Source organism: Oxyura jamaicensis, chromosome 2, assembly GCF_011077185.1.
Source record: "Oxyura jamaicensis isolate SHBP4307 breed ruddy duck chromosome 2, BPBGC_Ojam_1.0, whole genome shotgun sequence".
NCBI classification, from domain to species: Eukaryota; Metazoa; Chordata; class Aves; order Anseriformes; family Anatidae; genus Oxyura; species Oxyura jamaicensis.
In genome coordinates this window covers 154,712,441-154,738,456 of record NC_048894.1, presented here as the reverse complement: position 1 = coordinate 154,738,456, position 26,016 = coordinate 154,712,441, and the positions used below count along the sequence as shown (strand labels likewise).

The 26,016-nt window shown below is 42.9% G+C and overlaps 1 protein-coding gene across 2 annotated transcripts in view; it reads left to right on the top strand.

The window, feature by feature from the left end:
- PTK2 (protein tyrosine kinase 2) overlaps positions 1-26,016 on the top strand; it is a 197,262-nt gene that overhangs the window by 374 nt on the left and 170,872 nt on the right. For both annotated transcript variants that reach the window (XM_035318397.1, XM_035318396.1), the window contains exon 2: positions 13,310-13,368. The gene's annotated coding sequence lies outside the window, so the exon portion shown is untranslated. The remainder of the gene's footprint in view (positions 1-13,309; positions 13,369-26,016) is intronic.

Below are 26,016 nucleotides of genomic sequence, written 5' to 3'. Positions count from 1 at the left end.
TACATAACGGGGACTGGGGGGATCCTGGGGGGGGAGTGGGGGGCGAGGAAGAGGAGGGAGGGGGAGGAAGGAGAAGATAAACCCCCCTTTTCCACCCCTTCTTTCCGCGCGGGGGGCGGCAGCGGGACTGAGGGGGAGAGCAGAGGGAGGGGAGGCTGCCTTGGGGGGGGGGGGGGGAACAGGAGACCCCCCTGGGGCACCCATATCCACCCGTGGGGTACCCTTACCCATCTGTGGGGCACCCCCACACCCCTTGGGGTACCCCCAGACCCTCAGGGGGACCCACACATCCCCAGATCCTCCCCCCTCCGGAGCCCATAGTGGGGGGCTGCGGGCGAAGCCGCTTCCCTGCCCCCCTGGGCGGCGCGGGGGGGACGCGGCGTGGAAGGGAAGGGGAAAGGGGGTGAGGTGAGCTGCTGCATCGCCCTCCCTTCCTTCTCCTTCCCTCCTTCTCCTCGTCCCCTGCTTCTTCTCCTCGTCCCCCGCTCCTTCTCCTTGCCCCCTTCCTTCCCTCCGTCCCCCGGGGCCGGTCCCAGCGGATGCTGCGGGACGCGGGGCCGGGCGGAGCGGGCCGGTCCCTAAAGTAAACAAAGGGGAAGGGAAGGAAAAGAAAGGGAAAAAAGGAAAGGGAGGAGGACGAGGAGGAGGAGGAGGTGGTGGCCCCTTGGCCGCCCGGCTCCCCCCTTCCTCCCCACAAGCCGTGCTGGGGGAGCCCTGGTCGCCTCTCATGAATGGGGTGGGAGCGTAGGGGAAGCGGTGGAGGTTTCTTTCTTCCCTGCTTTTTGTCTTTTGGGTTTGGTGCTTTTTGTTCCGTGCCTGCGCCCGCTGGAGAGCGGGGTTGGGTACAGGGATAAGCAGTGGCAGCCCCCTGGTCCTGCAGGCAGGGGTAGGATTTGGGGCAGGGAACGGGGAGCCTTTGGGTCTGCCACACGAGTTGCGTCGGAGCCTTTGTGGTGCTTGGAGAAATTGAATTTCTTCCTTTTATTTTCCCTTTTGTAAACCTGATTCTGCACTGTGCTGAGTATCGACTTCTGCAGCTGTAACCGATCGTCTCTGCTCCATTCCTGGGTCTCCTTTTGGGACTCACGCTGCACAATGCCCGTTCTCATCCATTCTCCTCCCAAACTTCCCTTACTCAAATGATGCTGTTTCGGAGCGGGGGGTTGTCTATTTGATTCTTCCCACCCCCTCTTTCTTCTATTTCTGGCTGGAAGGCTGCAGTTCACTGTGTTGCTTCTGTGTTAGCCGACTTGCCCTCGGTCTCGTTGAAGTGCTCTGAAAGCCGAGCGTGTCCTGCAGGCCCCAGCACCGCGGCCAGGCTGGTGCAGCATCAGCCTGCAGCTCCATTCTTGGCCGTTTGATGAGGATAATAGCGGTGCTGTGGCACAGGCACCCAACAAAAAGTTCTATTGAAAGGAGAAACGCTTGGGGATTCCTATTGAAGTAAATGGGAAAAGTGGGATTTAATGTGGTAGCTTGAAAGTGGTGTTGCAATGCCCTTTTAAAATACAGATTATTTTAGTGTCTGGTTGTTAAAAACTTTTTATTCGCTAAGTGGAAAAGTCCCGCATTCCTCGCAGCTAATCTGCCGTTAGCATCTCTGATTTTATTAAACCTGGGTAAGGTCAAGAGCACAGCTGGATGGGGGCCAGCAAATCCGGTTACGTAGTCGTTGAGAACAGCGTGTTATCTTATTGGTGTTGTCCGTGTCCAAAATTCCACCACTTCCTTTCCCCACCCATCTCCTTCTTTGTTACCTCCAAAATCGGTCTGTTACCCCACCACATCTCTGATTGGGGACACCTTCGTCCACCCCGTGGGATTTGCGGGATGAGGGCTAACAGCCTGTGGAGCTCTTAAAGCAGGGTTTATAGCGGAGAGTTTGTAAAGAATTTGTATGTGTATACTTGAGATCGGATCTCACGTAGTAAACTCAGTGGAGGTAAAATCTGGGGTATTACAAAGACACACAAAAAAGAGGGAAGATGCACTTGTTTAGCTGCTGGAAAACGTAAACTCTTCTGGCTATTGAAAAAGAGGAGAATGGTCCAGAAACTAACCAGCCTTGTAGATTTGAAATCTGTTTTTTATAGACTGATGTTGAGCTCAGATTGATGCTTGCGTTGGTTGACCTCTTATCTTTTGGGGAAGGTTAAAGCATACACGTGAAAGGAAGATGGCATCGTGCTTATTTGTCAGAAGCTCTAACCTCTTCAGTTTCAGATATTATTAAAAGTGTTACACGTGTGGAGGTGATGGAGCAATCAACTGGTAGTGTTGGCACTGGAGTACTTCATCCAGAAATGAATATTGGAAGAGCACTCTCGGTCTCGGCTGTGGAATTGGCTGAAATAGCTTCAAAAGAACTGGTTTAGATTCTAGATACTGAGCGTCGTGATGCAACCTCGCTTCAAAGCAGTTGCTTGTTGTTGAAAGGGCTTTTTAAACGGAATGGTTTACCACACTATGACTAACGCTCGAAAGGGGGAAACCTTGGTTTTGCGAATTCCACCAAGCTCTCAGATGTGCGGGTGGTGGGGGGGGGGGGTGATAGGCACGAAGAGAAAAGGAGTTCTCGGAAACGAAGCAGTGAGCCAGGTGGGCTTGATGGTTTAGCAGATTATTTTCTGGTTTGGATCTATAAATGTATTTTTTTATGAAGAGGGTAACTCCAGCAACTGAGCGTCTCTGCAAAACAAGAAGTTATTCCGTGCTATTTGCATAACAAGATGTATTTTCACCCCCCTCCGCGCATAGCAGCGCTGCCTGTAGTATGCTACAACACTCACGATGACAACAGCCTCTTCCCATTCTTCCTCTGCCCCGGGATTTATGGAAGAGTCTTTTTCACTATGACAAAGAGCTTTCTGTGCTCGCAAAGTGGAGTTTTAAAGCACACTGGGTGCCTGCCTGTTCCTGAATCCCTGTGCATGCATTCACCTACGGGTTTTCGGCGATTACCTCCAGTGGTGTTTAAAAAAAGTAAGGTTTTGCAGAATACTGGTAACTGCAACTAGATTGTCATTTTCCTGTGAAATGTGTACATTCAAATGTTGTCTGTTTTTAATTTTGCATAATTTCTTGTCCTAATTAGAACATCTGTAGCTTTAAACATGATGCAGGTCGTTGTTTACAATGCCTCCAAGTTACTGTGTTCTGGATAAATTCCATTAAATCAGTGCAAGGTATTTAAAAAGCATACTGTGAATTCATACTTTTTCTTTTATGCTACAACTGCCACTCTGGAATGCTCGCAGTGAAATCTGGGGGTTTTATTTCTTCTTACTGGTGAGCTTAGGATTTCTCATTTCGGACAGCTTTCAATGAACGTGTGAGTGTGTGACTGATACCTGCCTCCATCACATGAGGTTCCCAGCCTAAATCTCTTTTCCCTCTCATCCCATGCTAGTGTAGCTCTAACGTTTTGAGCACCACTGCTGGGTAACTTGAAAACACAGACACGTTGACTGAATTTCTCGAAAAGGTTTTAATTAGAGGCTGGGATTTAGTAACTGCAACAAATTCTTCCATCTCTTGGATGGAGTGACAGTAGAAATGATGTAAGAACGCTCTAGAGTTTTAAATATATTTATTTAGCACTCGAACTTCAGTGATTCTTGTCTCCCTGCGTGGTAACTTGTGCGCGATAGTCATTTTGCATTAAAATTGTCTGAAAAAAGCAGAGCTAAACACATATAAATGGGAGATTGGAGCTGGTAAATTGCTAGCTATTTCAGGTGAGTCTCTTGATCTGTGTATGGCTGACATTCAGGAACCTCTGATGGCCGGTGTGTTGTACCACAGTACTCAGACGCTGATTTCTTGTGTCTGTTACAAAGACAGGAAGGTGAAAGAATGAGAAATTCAGCTGAGAGCGTGGTAATGGATAGCTGGCTTTTAAAGTAGAGGAAGAACTGCTGTGGATCTGAGCAAACAGAGCTTTCTAAAAGCTCCTGGCTGTCACGTTTTCCCTCTTCAGGCAGTGGGCTAATCAGATGAACTGCTGAAGAAAGTGTTTATTTAGGAACTGAGCATCTTAAAAACCTCAAGTTTGTACTGCAGGCTTAAATTTCCATTTTTCCTCTCCCTTTCCTTTGTAAGTTTGTGGTATTTCTACCATGAGAGCTTCCTAAGGTGGTTTGCTGGTTGCTCAGCATTAGGGGTCCTGATGCTCTATGTCTTGCTTCCAGCGTGGCTTTTGAGTAGGTCTTTGTGAATAGGAAGTGATTTTGATTTGGTGGATGGAGGGAGATGACGCTGGCAACCACGTATGTGGAAGAAATTATGTCTGAGCATAGGTGGGATGAGAACCACTGACACTCACCCATATGACAGTGCGTGAAATTTGGAGGTGCACGAGGAAGAAATGGGAGAATGGTCTCTGAAATCTGGTTTGTTAGCGGTATTTGTTGAGTAAAAATCAAAATGGAAGAGGTAAATAAAAGCAGAAGGCTTTGTTAGAGCATATCATTCTCTTGCATCAGCGTTAATCGTGGGTACATCTAAGTCTTCCTCAGATCTGCGGCAGCCCACAGCTGAACTGACTAAAAAAACCTCTCCTGTATCGGATTTCCTTTGTACCCTATGACTTCAAGACTTCTTTTTCCCCCTCTAACTCTGCATTAGGTTACCTGGGTGTCTTTTATTGTGCTCAGCACCGGAAGGGCATGTAGGATACAGGTCAGTTTAGAGCTTTATCCTGAAGATTAATCTCGACCCTTTTCCCCCCTTTGGAACTGTAATTCAGCTCATTTTACAACCCTGGGCTAATTTCCTTCCTTTTAATCAGAAGTGCATGAGCAAAAGGTGTGCATCGGTTGTCCAGGAGACAGCACCGGGAGCCTGCACGTTCTTTGCCCTGCTCTCCCTCTTGGTAAGTTGATCGAGCAGCAGATTTAGAGGCATTAATGTGTACAGGAGCATCCTTGAAGTGCTGCCTGTCTCGTTTCCATCACGGGTTGTAGCAGTTGGTGTGGTAGAGCCAGAGCTGCTGGGGACAGTGAGGAAGAGGTTGGAGGGCTCTGCCGACTGGTAACTGCTCCTGCTTCCTGCTGCCATCCTGTTATTTTTTATTTTTTTTATTGTTTACCCTCGCATGAAAACGTGCAATTCCTGCTTTTGTTTTAATTTGTTTTGGGGGAGGGGAGCAGGGGCAGACCACGTCAGGCTATTCAGTGCCTTTGGAAGGCAGAGATCACTTCTCTTTTAGTCCCGTTAAAGTTCCTGGGAAGGATTTCAACCAGCAGATGGGATTTTTGTTTGTTTTGTTTTCTTTTTTCCTTTTTGAGTGTAGGAAGGAGGAGCTCCTGCTCTTTCCTGTCGTCTTGCTGCTCGAATAGTGAATAATTTGATGGCAGGGGAGTAGCAGAAGTCTCATGTAGCAAAAGCTCAAAATGAGCTCAATGATATATTTTGTGGATTTGAATGCATCTCTTTAACCAGGGACCGAGCTTCCTTCCTGACTCTTTCTTAATGCTGCAGAGAGTTTACTGATGGAAGCCACGGGACATACACCAGCCAGTAAGGTTCATCTACACTTCACGTTTTATTTCCTGGAGATGCCTCAATAAACAGGTTCAAGACAAGATTAGTGAAGTACCGAAGGTACAGTAACAGACTTCTCATAAATCCCCATGTCTGATGTTCTCTTTAAAAGAGAATTTCCTCTTACTGACTTCAGACAACTTCTTAAATTCTGAGAAACGTGGAGTGAAAGCATACAGCCTACTGTCATTCTCGTGTTTTTACAGAGGTGCGTGTCCGTGGTTTCCTTCTTTGTCCTTTGTGCTCTGGTTTAGAGCACTGGAATTTGTATCGCCTGTTTTTTCTCTAGTAAAAGTTAGTACATAAAGGAGAGAAATGAAGTTAGTGTTTTAAAGGAGCACGGTTCCTTTTTATTCCTGTTCAGCTAACCAAGCTGTCTCCAAGGTTTTTATTTCTGCTGTTTCCAAGACGCTTTTCTTCAGGCAGAAATTCCTTCTGCTTGGGGCTGAATGCTCTTGTGGTCCTTTTATGCCCTCTTTTATTTCAGGTCTTAGCAGTCTCCTCCATCCTGTTTGCAGTTCTTCTTCACTGATGCTCTGTTGTAGCAGTAGCTGCTGGAGGCAGGGATATTTCTTCGCAGTTGACCTGACGATTAGGCGGTGGCGTACAAAAGAAACATACGCAACAGGTACCTCCAGAGCTGCTTCAACGTACTCTTTGTAGAGATTTAAACTCGGTACTTGTTGCGTTTTGCTTTAGCCCTTATCTCCCTTTCCTCGTGCCCTCCCTTGGCTAGTTCCAGAACGTGATCAAGGTGTTCTTGTGTTCTTGCCAGTGCTTGCTAAGGCTCCTGATAGCGCTGGTTTTGCTAACCACTGCTGGAGGGAGATAGCAAGCGCTGATATAACCACAGTACTGCAAGGCAGGAGGTGAGATTTTTTTCTCTGCCTCTTCTCTGGCTTATTTTTTTTTTCTTCTGCTGTTGGCTAAACTGATTGAATTTCTATGCTGATGTTTGTTCCTGTTCAAAATAAGGACACTGCTATGGTGACATGTAAGTTTCTGTTGCTCTCAGTAAGGTTTTTTGCAAATATTACAAGTCATAGTTCCTGTTCTTACCCTTCTGGTAACAGCACCGTTAGAGGAACGTTGTTAATGGACAAGTAACTCTGATTTTTATCAGTTCTCACTTTCTACTTCAGGCTTAAGCACCATATCCAGGAGGCTTTTAGATCCCAGTTGATTGATGACCCATCTTTTCGTTTTCATTTTAGTTTATAAAAATCGGGAAGCTGGCTGCTTTCTGTACTTGTTTTTGTGCCTCTCCTCCTCCTCTGAGTGCGTTCTGTTCAAGTGTCCACTTAAAGCATGCTTTCTGAGTTCTGCAAAAGCTGAGTGAGCTTGGATGTGTTAGTTGGTTCTCAGTTTATCACCTTTTCTTGTAGTGTGGCAAAGACAGACGTGCTTTCCTGTGATGTCTCAAGGGCTGAACACTTGGAATAATCTTTCAGCTGAATCCAGCATTGGTGGGATTGAAGGAGAATGCTGTGTTTGTTTTGGGTACTGCGCAGCAAGAAAGGGTTTTCCTCCCTTTTGGATGCCTTCAGTAGCTGGTCAGATAGCTGTCGTGTAAGATGTATAAAAATGGAACAAAATAAGGTGTCGATGCTTTCTCTCCTTGTATTCTAAGGGTATTCACGTGCGTTAGCATTGGGATAGATTAGGGAGCGGACTCTTGTCACTGACAGTCTCTAAGAACAAACTGGGCACCTGTCAGGAAGGAGATGCTGTTTACCCCTACCTCAGGAGCGGCAGATTGACGAGACACGCTCACGTCCCACCCAGCCCTGATTTTAGCAACAGTAATAGATAATGAACATGGGGTGTATTACCTCCAGGTTTCTACCGGTGGTCGATGTGCTGACGGTAACCCCAGCAACTCGTAGCTTTCTCTGAGCTCCTTAGCAAGTGTTCTCCTGCTCCGTTCCAGCTTTGGGGTAGATGTGTTGCAGGCAAACCAGCTTGTGTTTTCTTAGCGCAGTGCTGTTCTCAGAGCTCAGAAGGAGAGAAGATCCTTTGCGTAAATGAAGTCGTCATGCTTTTCTGTAAATGCACATGTCACCTGGATATGGCTGGAAAAACTGCAAACTGGTCGCTGACCCTGCAACAATCAGCTTGGTTCTGTTGGACCTTCACACATTCCAGGAAAGTGCAAGCACCAGGCTGCTAAACCTCAGGAGCAAACAGTAGAGTGCTCTTGGACAATTTCTCTCATTCTTTTTGCTACTGGCCTTCATTTAATGAGTAAATTTTATTGCATACTAACAAACTGGATCTTTTTATTTCAGAATAGTCTGGAAACTGAACACTTTCTTTTTTTTTTTTATCTCTGTTTCACTCTTTAATGCGATAGCTTGCATTTTGAAGTTGCACCAGTAGGCTTCCTCTTAATTGTAACTTACGTGAATCCGTTTTAAAGCCAGTCAAAATATTTCCCGGCATTTTGTCAAGGAAGGAGCAAGTAACTGCTGAGATTGGGAAACGGAATTAAGGGATCTTCAGTGAAAATGTGCATGGAGACAAACTGCAACGTGGTCTGCGTGCCTCTCTGTATTTGCTACAGCAGTGATGGCATGTCCCGCGTTTGAGGTGTTCCTCGTGAAAATAAAGAGTAAAGTCATTGATCTAATAGCTTTTTAAACCCCACATTAACATTTAGAAGTGGAAACTGCATGAATTACTGTTCTAGTGCTACACCCGAGCTTTCAGAGAGCCTTCAAACTAAGGAGCAGAGCTAAGCGTGTTCCCTTGTGTGATGCATGATCTGGAGATCTGGCAGGGATTTCAACAATAAAAAGGTGACGTGGAGGCAAGGGGAAGCCTTTTCCTCATCATTTGTATCAAGTTCTGTTTAATCGGCTTATAAAAGCACCCAGTCATGCTGAATCTTCATTATCAGGGCAATCTAATATTAATTTCTGATTTACTTGGACGTCTTGTTTATCGTTGCATTTGTAAGCTGTGTGGTTTTGGGGTGGGGGAATATCACCTCCAAGGAGGAGGACAAGCAGTGCTGCAGTATATTCCATAACGCACGTGTACACAAAGTGTTTTGGGTATATTAATTAGTCAATATTCAGGAAAAAAGTGTCCAGAAGCGAATAGTGTTCCTTATATTTGTATTTTTGTGGCACAGATTAAGGATTGGTGTTAAGGGAAACGGTGTGGGGGGTACCTGGCATTTGTTTCTACTGTGGGAATATTCTGACTCGTTTCTTGGTGGCTGTGTGACTGAGTTTATTACTCGTATTTCTCAGGTTGTGGAAGGAAGCAACGCAGCCATTGCTCCTATAAAACTTAGTCAAAGAGGGGAGTGGAAAGGAGAGGGATATAACACCCAATGTGCCTCTCTCCCATCCCCTGCCTAGGGTTTGTGTCTGTATTTATATGAGAAATGTGCTTCACTTTGCTGGCTATCGTTTCCTTGTTCCCTGAAGTTCTTTACCTCCATGAAATAAAGAAATGCTCTTGATTTATTAAGGAGATCAGACGCCGTTCGAAGGAGGTGGTGTACAGCACAGAAGACGAATTTTTAATGAGGATTCAAATGAAAGTTTAGTTGTGGCACGGGCCACAAAGCCTCCACTTATTCAGCTTCCGAAGGGGGGTGAGTTCCTTTGTGTAGCGGCAGTGCTGCTCGTCTCGTGCTGTTCGGGGCTTCCAGCAGCTGGGTTTGTGCCTTGCTCTGCTTTCAGTGAAAGGAGAGAGGCAATTTGTAGGACAGGAGTGTATATCACTGGCTTCATTTTACAACTGAATCAGCTTTTTCTTCCCTTAAAGGCAAACAAAACCTTTCAACTGCTTCATAATCTGAGAAGAGTATTGAGCGCAAGAGCTTCCCTTCCTAGGAAACAAACTTTGGAGTTTTGTAACGTATTTATCTTTTTTTTTTTTTTTTTTTTTTGAAGATAAATGGGGATTGCATTGAGGTTCTTCCTCTGAAGTCTTTCAAAGTCTCTTGCAAAAGGAATTGCAGTGTAGCTGGAAGGGGGAACAGGAGCATCGGTCGTACTCCAGCAGGGAAAAGGGCAGAGAGCAGAGGGTGAGGACTGCAGAAAGTTAGGAAAATAAATGCACGTAAAGCACGTGGGCTTTGATACCTTCCTCCTGAAGCTGTTAATCTGCATGGCTGATGTGTGATGGCTTTTAGGGATAAGAGCTGGTAACAGGTATGGGCTCCTGTGGTTTGTGGCAGCTTTAATATGCTGGGATGTGAGTTCTTACTCAAGTTTGCCCTTTATCCCCCAGTTAATGGCTCTGACAAGCTGGCTACGTGTCTGTGCAGGGCTGCTGGTGGAGGGGCTGAGTGGCCAGAGCCCCACATCCTGTGCTGACACGCTTTGAGTCCAACGAGTCCACTCCAAATCCTCGTTAAGGACTGGATTCTTCTGCTGCCTGAGCCACGAGCAGCACTAAGATCGAGTTAGTGCTTGTACCTTGTACACCAATTACCCTGAAAAACAAATTCTTTTGGTGCTCCAGGCAGGTCCGCTGCCCTTACTGCTCCAGGCGTGGAGGAGCTGTGTGTGTACAGCTGTTTGCACAAGGTCCAGGAGAGCATCTAAAAACCCGTATGTACCATATAACCAGCAAGAATAATACCACAAAACTATGATAACTAAGACTCATATCTAATAAAAAGACTCATCTCTAATAAAGAAAGTATTACTTGTGTCCAGAAATTGGTGTTACTGCTCTTTCCCCGCGCTGGCATAGCACTTGAAATCTTTTCCATCTGGCATGATTGTTTGTGAAGCTGTCCTGTAGCTTACAGTCCTGCCAAACAGCATCATCAGAAACCAGTTCTGATTGTTGTAAGGCTATAAATGCTTCATGTATAAGGATGAAAATGTTGCACCATGCCAAAATTTGCTCTGCTGTCACGGATCAGAGGAAGAAGGAGAGGTAAGTCAGTAATGCTGGTCGGTAGTGGTGCATCGTTAGTCTTGTCAGGCTTGGGCTGATGGGTCGTTGGAAGGTTCAAGGAAGCATAAGGGTTGAGTTCCACACCTAAAAGATGTTTTTAAGATATTTTTTTTCTTGGATGTTACCAATTAGTTTGTTTTTAGCAGTGTGTTTGGTCAAGAGGTCGAGCTGGAGGGAGACTGGCAGACGAAACCCAAAGTTTCAGGCAGTGCATCTGGAGGTTTAGATCCCCGAGTAAGGTGCTCTCTCTTTTAATCAAAAAAGCAGGTTGAATTGTGGGTGCTTTTAAAGCAGGAAAGGAGGTAAAAACATTTTAAAAAGTAATCAAAAGCGGAGCAAATGGAAGATTTTGAGCCAGTTGGAAGAAGTATAAAAAGGAACAGTTTTCCACCCAAAAGAAGGGTGTTAAACTTAATGTTGTCAGTTTACTGAAAGCCTTCCCTTGGGAAGAAAGGCAGAGGAAAGTCCCAAATCCATGGAAAGTTCTGTCCCTTCACAGCAGATACATTTGCTGTGCTTTTGTTTTAAGGAAACGGTTTTGTTAAAAAGCATGGATTTTCTTTTAAAGTTGAAATAGTGCATTTCAGTTAACCCAAACCGCTTTTAAGTTTCGTATTGACCACTTGAGGAGTGTTTATCCCAGCCAGAACGAGACCAAGGGTCGCTTCTTAAAAGTCTTACAACTGGTGGCAGCTGAGTTGAGCACAGAAGAGATCTCATCACCTCCTGCTTCCTAAAGTGAAGAAGCAGTGTACGAAGCAGACCAGTAAGCAGCGGTGACAGTAGAAAATCAATGGGATAACCCGTGTGGAGAGTCTGTTACGCTCGTGTCTGCATTTATTGATGCCTAAGCTATTAAAATAAGACTTTTTTTTAGTATTTGCGTTTGGTGCATTTTTGAGGTTGGTTGTGAGTACCTCCCAAGCTTTACACACAATTATTTTAACAAATGCTTTACAGATACCGTTGACGTAATTTCCCAGAGCGGAGAAAGGTCATTACTATCAGCCCTGGAAGTTAAAAGTAGCTTTTGCCATATCAGAGAAAGTCTTTCCTAAAGCAAATCAATACTTGGACGGGCTTCTTCATCTGCGAAACAGTCTCGTGAGGAATTTCCCTTTTCGTCAAGGATGTAAAAACTCGTGATGTCATTCCCATTGTGTTCGTCGTTGGTGTTCCCACAACTTGTCCCAAATCATGACTAATTCCCTAAAAATACTCTGAGCAGACTTGAGGCTGGGGAAAGCTGTCTTTTGACACTTCAGTCTGGAGGAGATGAGGGGACAGCTGGCTGCCTCGACAGATTCTGTGCTGACTTTAAAAGTTGGTGTTTGGAGGTAGCTGGTTCCTGTTACGTTCTTGCTGGGGAAAAACAGGTGCTAGGAGAAGGTGAGTGGGGGTTTTGCTTCAACTTTTTGATGGGTAAGGGCGAGAATCTGTGAAGGGGAAGGAACATCTCCCCTCTGCCTTCCTCGTACCAGGTGAGACACCTTTCCTGGGGAAGTCCTTCATCAGAAGGAGAAAAATGTGAGTTGCACCAGGCACATTTTGCACCACTGCATGTGGTCAGTACACTGCTGGGTTTACACCAGCCCGGCCACGTTCCCTATTCCCTCGTGGCAGCTTCTTGCTTAATTTTTAACGTAGGCACAACAGCTCCGTGGGGAAAGGTTAAAATTCAGACCTGAGTTCTGCAAAGCGTTCTCAGCCAGCACGTGTGAATGGGGTGAGGAAGAGGCAACACATCCTGCTTTGCCTTCTGTTGCGTGTGTCCAGACACTGAAATTCTCGTGCCTGTTCATGTAGAAATTGCAAGTGCCTAGATTTTTCTCATTTTTTCAATTTATTACAGCATAGACTAATACTTCAGGTGGGATTTGTGTGCTGTTTTCTTATTTTTTTAAAAAAGCAAGCTCCTTTGCAGTCTCTTTTTAGTATTTTTGTTGTGTGTTAGTTTATCTTGTGGAAATCTTTCGGTGGCCTTTGTGTGTGAAGTAGCTTAAGTAGCTAAGGTGAATAAAGGTTCAGAAACAGTTCTTCAAAATTGATTTCTCTCTGCTCAATACTGTCTTTGCCCCTGTAGCACGCGTTCGTTCAAAAGGCAAAAGAGCAAAAAAAACAACCAGCAAAATAGCCAAAAACCTCTGTAGATTACTCAGCTCCGAGGAGTTCTTTCAGCTTGAGCATTTCCTTTAAGAAAAAACAAACAAAATTCTTTCTGGACAGTCTTACATGTGTATTTTGAACTGTATCTGCATGCATTTATTACTGCAGCTAAAAAATGGCTTGGCTGTCCTGTGATGCACATGCCCCGGGGAAATAAATGCTTCTCACTAGGTTCTCCCCCACGTGCTTTTTTCTTTCAGGAAAACACTCTTTCTAATTCAGGATTTGGGTGCTGCTATCGTTTTTTTTTGTATCACTGATAAAAATTTTTAGTACTTGCTGCATTGTTGTTACCGTTAAATGCATGTTAGCTAGATTAAAAGTTCACTTCAGAATCCTTTAACCCCTTCTACTCCTCCAAATATCAAAGCCATCCAATTAGTTAAGTTCTGAATGTATGAAACCTACGAGATGGATGACAGCTTGCTTTGTAAGGTGTCTGGTTTTAGTTCAAATGTAAGCCTCCTGGCTTCTCCTCCTGCTTTTCTGGGGTCTTTCTAAGGACTTGCAGGTGAGTAACTTGTGATGTGGGGTATCTACTATGCTCCATTTCAGTGGGGAATTATCTCGTCCTCATACAAGAACATCACTTAGCTGTGTTCTGTTTCTGTGGGATATTTGTCTACTTTGATGTTAAGAAAATAACCTAATCAACCCTAAATGTTCATTTCAGATTTCATGTTTCATCTTACGTTGAGCACCTACTGCTGAGAGCTGGAAAGTCTACTTAAGGTAGGTGGAACGGCTCATGATTTCACTCTTACAAGGTTGTATGCTGGATAAAATGGTCCACGTTGTCTTTTTTGTTCTTTTTGTTTTGTTCTTTCCTTGTAATTATTGTTGAAAATCTTGATTTTTGAACAGTAGCATTGCGTAGAGTTTCTTGGTACGTCTCTTTACACGAGCCTCATAAAACTGGCCTTTCTCTGACTTTCTGATAGCCCCTTTGTAACCTCTCCATTCAGTCTGAGTACCAACGTGTAGGCATGCACAGTAGTTTATTGTGCTTGGGAGGAATTTGTAAGGTGTCTTCTCGCCTACCAAAATAGCTTAGCTGGAAATTGGCCAGCTGACATCCTGGCTCTAGAGCAGAATGGTAACGATTCTTTGTTTTCATCTTCTTTTCTGTAGTAGATAAAAGCTTGTCTTAGGCAAAATCTTCACTGTAGGGGAACTTGACCTAATCTTAAGTAGTTGAGCTGTAAGCAGGAGCAGAGAATTTGGGTAAGCACAGTATTCTTTGTACCTATAGGACTCTTCTTAAAAAATTGATTCCTTCTGACTTGCCTTTCCCAAAGTGAATGGTTATATTCGCAAACTTCCGTTTTATTACTCACTGTACTTGGAGTTTTTCTGACTTCTGCTTTTATGCTGCTGATATGTGTGGATGTTTAGAATATTCGTTCATCTGAACGTAGCTAGAAGAATTTGTTGGATCCATTTTTAATTTGTTCCACGATTGCTTGCTTTCTCCAGCGTTCTCCATAGTTGCTGGTTTGTGAACTTGCATTACAAGATTTATCTTTATTTCCTGTAGCTTAGGCTTTGGCATGTAACAAAGCTCATCTCTTGCCACTTCAGGAGCACTTCTGCATATAACTTGTTGATGCGAGAACCTTGTTTAAAAATTATATCACCTGTTTTAGGCAAGGCTAGTATTCTCCTTGCCTGGGTTAGAATATACTTGGTAGCAGAGGAGATGTGGCTAGCATTTTACATGGACTAGGGCCCTGGGGGACTTCAGACTTACCTTGCAGTTCAACTGGTGTTTTGTCTCTGGCATATAAAAAGCTCTCCTGGATCTCTCTGCATATTAATCTTCGGGAAACAGAGGGTCACGTACTATCTCATGACTGTCTGAATTTGTAGGGGTAGATGTCTTTAATCTTCAGTAGCTCTTTTCTTTTTTTACAACATTTCTTACTGCATGAGCGGTGTGCATGCTAGCTTTTCTTGATTTTCAAGTTTATGGTGACTAATTGCTTCTCCTTTCTAATTAATTGCTTCCCTTTTCTGGTCGGGGATGCTGCTTGTACGTACTATACAATTAGTAAATGGAATTCCTTGGAAAAAACTTTCAGTGCTCCAAGGAATAAATAGTGGCTTAAAAACCAGTAGTTCTGAGTTCTGTCACCTAAACTGGAAAAACTTGAAATGCTTTAGATTGGGGGGAAAAAAGTACACTAGTACTTTTTTCAATTAAGACCAAAATTTGTTGTCTTTATATATCATGCTGAATCTGAATTAGGGTTCAGATGGGATACTAGACATAACTTTTTTCTTTTAACATGGAAAATTAGTAGCATGGGAAATAGAGAAAAGAAAGGGGAGGAGTTCACAAAAGAGGGCACTCACCTCGAGTTTTTCAGCCCTGTGATTTCAGGTTTCCTTACGCCTCTTCCTTTTGTTTGACCTTTTAACAGGAACAGCTACTACTGTCATGATGTCACGGGCAAAAAGCACACTTGTATGTTTTGTGAGCTGAAGCCATTTGTTCTTTGGAATACATAGTTTGTAAAGGATTGAAGTGAGTCATATCCTGGTAAAACCATGACAACGAAGTATTTATGAGTTTGTTAGGTAAATAACTTGCAGTACCTTCCTAGATAAGGCTTTAGAGAAAAGCAGCCCCGTGAATAACAAGGTTTTGAAATGTAATGGCAAATAAAAAACAGTGAGAGATATTAAATGCAAATTGCAAGTATTTCTGATTTGTGAGGTTAACACTGAAGTATGTGTGTTTGTTTTCTGGCTGGGGATTTGGTAGGAGGAAGAGATTAGCACTACTTAGTCTTTGGAAATGGTGTTATATGTGCAAATACTGGAATGACACTTCCAGTACCGGATCTCCTGCTATGTTAAAGACCATTACTGTGAACTGTATATTCAAGTTGTCAGAATTTAAGCTCCTACCATGTTCTACGATAGTCTTTACGTTACACAATCATTCACTTTGTTCCACAGAACCACTCCCTCGTTTGGTACCCAAACATATTTTGTCTACTTACGGCTGTTTTCAAGCCCTTCTCTGACTGAGTGGATTTTTTTTTTTTGGTGCTAGATTTGCAATGGCAGTGCCTGCTTTACCCTTTCATTTTACATTCTGGTTAGTATATGTACTGGATGGAGTCAAAGAATTTAGGATCAAACCATTTGCTTTTCAGTCCCTACTCAGACATGCCATTTTTTGTTGTTGTAGCACTTAAAATTTGCATTCAATGCAAATCTCTCACTGACTTGAATAGCACCTGAGATTACTTGTCAGGTTTGTATTTGACCCCCAGGGTATCAAGGCACGTGTCTGAAAGAGAAACACGTGGTGACTGTGGAAAGCTTGACTGAATGACTGTTAACATCATCCAGAAACCTGAATGTGTAGATGACACTAACTGCTTCAGCTCGTGAAGCTCGGTCTTCTTCCCAATGCTCATTATTTACTCAGATTATTCATTAGCAAATAAATAATCTGTGTATCAGAAAGGAGGGATTATGAGCAACAGTTTGGCTTGATAACTGATTTATTCCTCGGGCAAGTCTTTGTGCACTGAATTGGCACAGGTAGGGGTGTATATTGTCTATGTATTTTCAAAGATGACAGACAGCCAATGGCAGTAGGTGGTGCTAACACTTCCACCTAAAGCACAACTCCCAAAAAATGTTCTCCTAATTCTATCCCTACTGCAAGCAACATCAGATGCTTTCTAGCATTCAAGTCTTTTTACCTTAATTTGAATTAAACTGGTATTTGACAAGCAGCCTTGTTGTACCTTTCATGCTACTCATTTGAAAGCAGTGTGGTAGACTGATGAATAAGGATTCTTATTTATTATGGTAAGAAATGTTTCTCTTATAAAATCTAAATATATCCACGTTTTCTCTATATTTTGGGTGTTTTGCCTGTAATCTTGTTTTAATTTGTAGAATTAAAGAATCCCTTCTTGATATAAAAGCTGTTTCCAAAGATTTCCATTTGTTGCTCAAGCTATAAGGAATAACCACTATCATTAAGTGTCGAGATAATTAATTAACGTATAATGCTTTGAGCCAGTAACACCTATGTGCTTATAGCTCCTCCTGGCTTCCGAAAGTGGAATTTTGCTGGGCTTGCCATCTGATTTATTCTTCTGGACTTCTGGGGCCATTGAAGAAAGATTTAGCCTTCCACTAGATTTGTAGTCAACTTTGAACTCTTCCAAGCAGGCTGGGTTCACAGGTGTGCTTGAGTTGACCAGTGGTGTGGTGCAGAAAGTGTTCTGCTCTATGGCTGGATCCTTGTTGTTCTTGATCCGTATTGGCAGATGTCACTGGAGCACTCACTCTGCACAGTGTTGAAAGCAATGACCTTGAATTTAACAAGCACAATCCATGCCGTGTGATGCTTAATGCCTTCCTGATCTCTCTCTCCAAGCCTTTGCTCAGGATTGCTGCTGTTCATGATTGTCCCCCCGGAGCAACTGTTGTTTTATACATGGAAGTAAGTGGGCTGGGAGGAAATAAATTTAAGCGCTTTTTCCTTAGTTGTATCATCCCTCGGTGGCGTTTAATAAAACCTCGGCCTGTCTGGATTACCTGGGAATACGTTACCGAGGTAGAATGAAGTAAGGTTTTTCATCTTCCCTCTGGAGGTGCCAAAAGGTCTTCTGAACACCAAAACGAATGATTTTGTTTTGTTGCTAGCTCTTCTGGTAAGTGTGAGTAGGGAAGTATGCAGCAGAAAATAATGCTTGTGAGTCTATAAATAGTATTCCTTTGTAGCACAACTTGGATGGATCTGTAGGAGTACATCCTGACAATGCCAGGAATAGCCTTGTAACGCTGCTGTTGTAACTTTCCAGACTGTTTAAATTACAGATTTCCGAATGACTGACTTGGTTAAACATCCAGAAGGCTCACCCCTGGCTCCATCAGGGCATCAGCCTGTCCACTGCAGCATTATTTCAGCTTGGAAATGCTGAAACCTTTTCACAAAATAAATGCTGAAACCTTTTCACGAATTAAATGCTTGTCCTGGGGCCACTAATTTTTTCTTCATCCCAGCCGTGCAAGTACGTACCTGCCTGGATTTGTGTAACCACGCTGACCTGCTCACATCAGGAAGAGTATCTGAAGGCAAGCGTGCCTGTACACGTTTTTCAGAATGACTCCAGTGCTTAGCTATTGTAGAGGTAGGCTCTTATTTGTCCTTGTAACGAAGGTGGATGTAATCCATTTCGTTGTCTTAAAAGGCAAAACTAATTCTGGTCACCTCTGGTTATTCTGCTCCACCCCACTAGTGTATTTACCCCTTCTCTAAAAATAGATGTGTTACTCTTGGGGATGCAGGGTTGTATTTGCTGCAGCTGTTTCTGTAAGAACACTTACCTAGTTGATAACGCCTAATTGTCCTTTGATACTGTATTTTGCTGAAGAGGTTAAAAATCTGTCCTGGCTGCTACTTGCTGCAGGAAATGCCCCAGGCTGACACTGGTCTAGGAGAGCTTCTGAAAGCAGCAGGATATTCTGAGTCATTCACTCAGACATTCTTGGACAAATTAATGATGATGTGCTTTGCATTGCTGCTTGGTGGACTTTAACCCTACAGGATGTCCAAGCTTCAGACATTTAGTGGATCAACTGGCCTTTGAGCACACCTTGGATAGTGTGCTAACTTTCTGCTTGTAAAAAGAAAATTTGAGAATTTTTGGAGAGGATCAAGAAGACCAAAATTCAAACCAGACCATAATCTTTCCAAGGCTTGAAAATATCTGTTTTACCTTTTAAATTTACTTTTCCGATATGATTTGTTAATGGTTTAACATCTGGAGTTGTAGTTGTAGCATGAGTGTAATGAATGCCCTTGTGCTACAGAGATCACGTACCAAATGAAAGGAAAACTGGGGGACCCAAAGGTACTGACAAGTCATAAAATACTGTGTGATGGGGGAAATACTGGCTAGCTTGATGGGCAGCAGGACTAGCAAGTGGCAAGCCAGGGATTTGTTTGTATGCTCGGTAGCAAAGGAAAGATCTGCATTATTTCCTGGCAGATGCTCATGGAGAGCTCCTCTGACTAGAAGCAGTCTTGAGTATGCTTCCTGTGATGTGTGTGTTAGCAGTGCCTGAGATGCAGAGAGTTTCATCCTTCAAGAAATCTAGGGTTTATAAATATTGTGCCATGCTGGACCCAACGTTCTTATCAGCATTGTATAGATTGAAGTCATTCCTCATCCTTTTTTTCTTAAGTCCTAGAGTAATAGTTGATTTTTCCCCCCCCTTCCCTCAGTAGTTGCACTGGTTCTTGTTCACTTTTGATTGACTGAAACCTCCAGATGATGTTCCATGGAATTATTGTCCTGCTGGTAATCTCATTTTGTATATGCATGGTTTGCTACTCCTACCTAGGTGAATATCATATCTTCTTGTCTGTCTGTAAGACAAAACCATTATAAGTGAAGAGCCAGTTTATTTCAAATTCAGCAAATCCTTTCAAATCAGCCTGACTCCCCTTTACAGCTAGGAATGGAAAGATAACTTTGATAATTCTCTTATTTCTTTGGGACCTTGAGTTTCATAATTCTTCCTAATGCATCATAATTCGTTGGCTGCTAGTTTCTTGTGAAACAAAATGCTTTGAGTTTGGCTAAGCTTATAGTTGAGTAGAATATACTTACGGAAAGCTTTATTCTATTTCCCATCCTTGTGCTGCTAGCCATCTCCATTTAAATGTTCGGAGTCTTGGGCCGCTGGATTTGTAGACAAGAAGTGTTGACCACAATTACTGGAAATGATGCTGTGTTTTCACGCGCTTGAATTCACTTCATGGAATCCATTTACTGTAGCAGGAATTGGCAGAAATTGTGATTTCTTCTTGATTACATCTTAGGCTAGTCACACATGCTGCTACCTCAGGGATAGGGTAGATGACTGTCAGCAGTGATGTGAATTCTTTTGTTTCCTTCTTACTGGAAGCTATTAATTTGTACTTTTTTTGTTCTGTGGCAAGATGTAGAGCAGGCAACTCGAATTCCCTGGGCAGGATTCTGGACTCTTGCACCTTGTGCGGTGTTTCCTTATTAAGGAGAATGAGAGGACCTGAGAAGACCATAACAGGGTAGCAGTCTATAGCTGAGCTCATAAATGAATGCATTAAATTAGATTACAGTGCTCTTTACCAAGAGGACAAAGAGGGATTGCCTAACAGAAGTGATGATCAATGGCTATTCCATGTATCGCTAAAATACTGCCCTTAAGGACATGCAGAACCTGCTCACAGCTGTGTTGTGAAAGGTGCAGCCTTTAAATCACTAACCGAGATTCCTGTTGAAAACAAAAGGTCATTTCTTATTTTAGCATAATAGCATCAGGCACATGGAAAGGAAAAGGGCACTTATAAAGTCACGGTTGTCAACAGGGCTCCAAGTTTGGCATTCCAGGTTATATTTGTATTTATTGTAAGCAGGTGGTCGTGTCATCGTTTCTCTCTTCCAGGATCAGTACAGTTGGCTTAACTTTCAGGATGGGACAATAAAAGCCTGACGGTATCTTGGTAGGTGTTAAGGTCCAAAGAAATTTGGGTAGCTGTGAACACGGAGCCCTTTCCTTTCAGCCTATTTCTTTATTTTTAAATGATCTCCTCAAGAGAAATGTCCAAAAGGAACGGTAGGCTTTTTCTAATAATATTAACACTCAAAGTGTATTTTAACTTTCTCCTGTTTCTGGAGGTCTCCTGATGTTGTTTTGTTTATAGTCATGGTGCTGGGAGTCTGAATGGTATTGTATCATAGCTATTTTAAGCAGAACAATTCAGGTTGTACTCATCTGCCTTTAATGTATGCTGACTCATATAAATCAACTTCCGTATACATTTGAGTTGGTTTCTTATTATGGTGAATAATTTACCTTAGAAACCTCTCCAAAATAGCTCTTCTCTTTGAAAAACAATCAGGATGTTAACTTGTACCTCCTTTTTGCGTGGTGTTATAGGCTATGCACTAATCCTTGTACCTTAAATTAGGTTGAAAACAGGAAGTGAAGTTGCTAATTTTTGAGGGATTGGGCTAGTTCTAAAGAATAATTTCTCCTAAATAAAGTCTTGACTTACAAGACTTCATAGGTGAGAAGCAGGTGGTATTTCCCTCCTGCAGAGACTAGACTGTTGCGCATCGTAAACTCATCATTGCGTTGAGGAGAGCAAAGTAGCAAGTTGGTCTTGTTATCCTATCAGATGAATACAAATCCACGTATGAGAATAAAACTTGACAGAGTAGCCTCTTTTTTCACTTTGCAGGTTTGTGTGCTTGTGGTTGTGCTAGTCCAAATGGATTTGTGCCTCTTCATGGCCATCGGCTTGCATGTGTTTGCCCGTGCTTTGCTTTGGGTCATTCCTAGCTCTACGCTCTGCTCCTCAAGGCAGCTGGTTCCTTGAATCTATCGAACATCTGTGACCCCAAACAGCGTGTTCTCTACGTCTTTTGGGGAGAGACGTGGTTTTTTTTGAGGCCCGTTTTCTCCAGGAGGTTTTGTATTTGTATAAGTAGTCAATGAAGACTTGGACATCGGGGGGATGTAGATAATCTGGGCTTGAGTTCCAAGGTTTTCTGTTAATAAAGTTTGAAGAGGAGCCAAGCAAAGCTACCTGGAAAGATTTTCACACCAGTTACTTTCCTACTTCTTGAAGGAAAAGAGTTAAAGTTGTATACTAAAAAATGACAAAAAATGACAGAATCCTGATACTAATACAATAAATTTGTATTTTTTTAACATTTCTTTTGTTAACAAACACTTAGCTTTGGAGACATAAAGTAAGTAAATGCTGGAAAGGAGACAGAAGGACATAAGGAAACCAGTGAGTTGCATTGCTTAATGTACCGATGTATCCATAGCAATGACAGCAGAAGGACCTGCAGAGGATGCTGCTGCCATCACTCTGATAACTGTATTCCAGCAGGATGAGTAATGTGGGTCAGAAGATGCTGCTTTAGCTTCTTTAAACCTCCCACTTGAAGGTATTCTCATACAAAGAAAATCTGTGGTGGCCACATTGAGTGGAGCACCACAGATTTAAAAGGAGCTGGAAGGCTCAAATACTGAACTACAGTTACGCCTTCCACATTAGCACTTTTCTAATGCAAGTTTTGTATCCCCAAATTCTTAAATAGTGGGCAAAATGCAGAGGTATTAAGGTGGGGAGGGAAGCTTGCAATGAATCAGAATGCTCATCTGTGTTTAGGTACAAGATTACATCACCCCTTCATTCAAGTTCCTCATCGATTTCATGTTTTTAAAGAAAATAAATGCAATTATTAGATTTGCATCAGAACTGTACACTGTTTTCGTTAGGAAAAATTGATTTCTACACTATTTGGGTGAGTTGGTTGGAGTTTACTTCCCATTTGTTACTTGAGGATGAACTTCTTTCCTTTTCTTCAAAGCAGTTTGTTTCAAGAGAACTTTGCAGGAACCTGGGAACACTTGAAAAGCAATTTATAGGGGAGGTCCAAAGCTCGCTCTCTGGTCTAGAATTTTTGCTTTCATGAGAGGTATTAGAAGGCTATAGAATATGAACAAAACACTTGGTTCTTTTGTGTATGGTAGAGCTGTAATTTTTCTCCGAGTCAAGTGGCAGCACTGGAAGATTGCAGCGAACCTGATTTCAGTTAATCTGGGTTTTCACCTCTGCAGCATCCATATTTTCTGTACTGCTGGTTGATGACTTAATTGAGGTCATATGTAGTCTGTTCTTGAAATTATGGTAATTTTGATGGGTTTTTATTCTTACTCTTGCCTCTTACTGAAATTGACTGAAACATGTTTGGGAGCAAGGGCATGTCTTGATTTGTCTGAGAGCTCTCAAATTTCAGCAGAATGAAGAAATTTGAAGGAGGGGGGCAGCTGGGGATGTGAGCAGCCCGAGGACAAGGAAATCTATCCAAGCTTGTTGTTCTGCCTACAGCAGAAAAAGAAGTAGGAGGAAAAATTTGTTTTTGGAGTTTTGGAGCATGCAATTAGTGGCATGTATGTGCCGTTTATAACTTAAACGGGTGGTTGTTTACAAATCGTATTTCAATCTTTTTTCTTTAAATATCCCCTGCTTTTAACAATGTATAATACACGCTGGCTTTTATTTCATTATTGATATAATATCCACACTTTGTAGATAATCTCTCCTAATATTATTCACTCCTACACTGGCTGCAAATTAAGTATTGATTTTATGCATTGCTGTTTTTAAACTTTAAAGGCGCTCTGAACTGTGGTTAATTGATACCTTAACTTCATACTTCAATACACAGTGATGCTTCTGGAAGGCAGACATCTGAATTACAAACTGTTTTCTGTTTTACAGCTGCAGTTCATGGGTTCTACAGATTGCAGTGACATGAGGCTAGCTTGGTTTTGCTCTGCAAGTTGCTCTCTGAAAGGTTTGGTGTAAATATGGAGGGGGAGAAAAGGACAGGAGAAAATAAGAAATAGGCAACTGCTAACTAGCTTTCTAAAGTGACACTGATGGTACTTAAATGAAGCATACTTGGAAATGCCACACTTGTCATTCATAGTGCCCATCTCATGAAGTTCAGTTTCCCAGAAAATTCAAAAGTCAGATCTCAATTTTCTGGAGCTTTCCATCACAGATTTCAGTTCTTAGCTATTAATCAGAGCTGCAATCCAGTGAACAAATGTTCCCGACGCAGGTTTCTTCTGAGTCTCCCTCTCTTCACTTATACACGTGAATTAAACAATTGTTATCTTTTTTTTTTTTTTAATGAGGTTTTATCCCTAAAGTAATACATTTTTGGAGCTGTTGTATGAGGCCACATGAGTGATTTTAATCTTGTATTGCTCCTTAAAATATTTTGATGCACGTTCTTGTTTCCTTCTTAATCAATGATAACGTTACTTGCCTTTCATTTGAACGACATACCTATCTTCACAGGGTGCTGGGGTGGAGGTCCACCAGGTCTTGGTCATGCCATAAAATTCAAAAGCCCCCCAGGAACTCTGCCTGGTGGAAGGCAGCAGCTGAAAAGAGCCATGTGTTACCCAGAGCTCTTGTCTCTGACTTAGATGGGCTGATAAAAGTTAAGATAAAAGTTAACGTAATGCAATGAGGTTGCCTCAGCTCTTGAGCAGGTAGAGCGGGGGTTGCTTGTTTGGCCTCACATTTCACAGATGAAAGGACAATGGAGAATTAAGCCCAGCAGAGGCATAAATTTTGGAAGCCTGAATACCACAAAGTCCTTAGTATTTTGTCTAGCTTGGTGTTCTGGTAGTTCAGGAAAGAGATGGGGGGCTTGGATCTTTGTTCTTAGTATTAACTTTAAAAAGCCAAACAAGATTTATTTTTTTTAAGCTTTCCAGAAATAGATGGGCTGGATGCAGGTTGGATAGATAAAACTTAGATGTTCATGTATTCATGGTAGTGCTTTGGGAAGGGGCCTCTGAATGGGTCATGGCAAGCTACTGCTGCCTGCACGGCCTCGAAATGGCGCTTCATGATTTTGGGAACAGGGTCTAATTATTTTGTATACTTTGGATTTTAGAGCTGCATGTCATCACCAAGCCTACTGACATTTCTGATTGTCTACAGACAGATGTGAAGATGTCTTTGTTAGTAAAGGCTGTTGGAAAAATGTGACTTATTTTTGGTATTGCTTTTTCTGAGACCTAAATGAGTTTGAGCTAGTTGATTGTAACCATGCATCGTTGGGATAAGCCAAGGTAATTTGAACCAGGTGATGCCCTTTTGTGTGCAGAAACACTTTTGTACAGGATGAAACTACTGAAAGTCAAGGTCTGTACCACCCTTGGCTTTACGTTTCCCCTCTCCTCACAGTCTTGTTCTTGAGAATCATAGAATCACCATCGTTGAATATCCTGGCTTTGAAGGAACCCACAAGGATCATTGAGTCCAACTCCTGGCTCCACACTGTTCTTTCTATAATACTATATTTTATAGAATATACATACATAAATATTATACTTTCAGGTAAAATATGTTCTTAAAGTAGCTTGCTTTCCTAAATAATTAGGCTTGCACTGCAGACCACCTATGTTATCCTCTTCCACGTTCTTTTTGACCATAAGCTGGTTCATGCCAAATGGAGCACAGTGGCAGAAGCTTCAAAACAGCTGAGCAGAGCTGTTGGTCTCAGGCCGGCAGCTGTCCCACCAGCATGCACCCGTGGTATATTTGAAATTTTGAACCAGGTGGAGCACTGTCATGCTTCTTGTAGAATGACAGAATGGTTTGGGGTGGAAGGGGACCCTCTGTTCACTCTTGTGGCCCTCCTCTGGACTTGCTTTAACAGGTCCACCTCTTTCTTGTGCTGGGAGCCCTTGTGGGTGGCATCCTGCCCTTCTGTCATGTTGACTGCACCACTCAGCTTAGTGTCCTCTGCAAACTTGCTGAGGGTGCACTCAAGCCCCTGTTGAAGCCATTAATGAAGATGATAAACCAGCCCTGGTCCCAGTACAGACCCCTGAGAGACACCACTTGTTGCTGATCTCCACAAAGGCATTGAATTGTTGATTAATTAAGGTTGGAAAAGACCTCCAAGACCATCTGATCCACCCCCCTACCACCAATGTCACCCACTGAACCATGTCCCTAAGCACCACGTCCAACCTTGCCTTGAACACCCCCAGGGACGGTGACTCCACCACCTCCCTGGGCAACCCGTCCCAATGCCTGACTGCTCTTTCTGAGAAGAAATGTCTCCTCATTTCCAACCTGAACCTCCCCTGGCACAACTGGAGGCCGTTCCTTCTAGTCCCATCACTAGTTATCTGTGAGAAGAGCAGACTGAGCCACTGACCACAGCCCTCTGGATGCGGCCATCCAGCCAAATCCGACGGCTAGTGAGAAGGTGAGCTGGGAGGAGATGCTCGTGAAGCAAGGAGAAAAGTGTTCTGGTTACTGTGGTGGTGGTGAGTACGCAGTATGCAGGAAATAAATCTGTTCATAACAGCTTCTCAATTTTAAACATGCTGTAGTTAACCATTTTAAAATTTTAAAGTAAAATTGTGCTGGAAACATGTAAGAAGCTCTTGTGATCTGAGGTATCTTGTTAAGCACCATGCTGTGCCGTTTATTTGCATCTCAGTCTGGATTTTTAAATTTGGAGACGTTTTTCAGGCTTTTTCAGTTCTCCTTAACTGTATTTTAAAAAAAAAATCAGCATAAATGAAATGAACAGGACCTGACTACTGGTGAAGCAAGAATAAGTCTGAAATGTTACAAAGATGAACAGTAATGGAATGGGATTCATATAGCTCACTGTTGGTGCCTACATGTTTGGTGCACTCATCTGAGGCACTCTAGACACAAGTAAAGGGCGATTTGTGCAGTGGGACAGGAGGAGGAGGAAATAACAAGCTGGAGTTGCTGGTTTTAGAACAGTT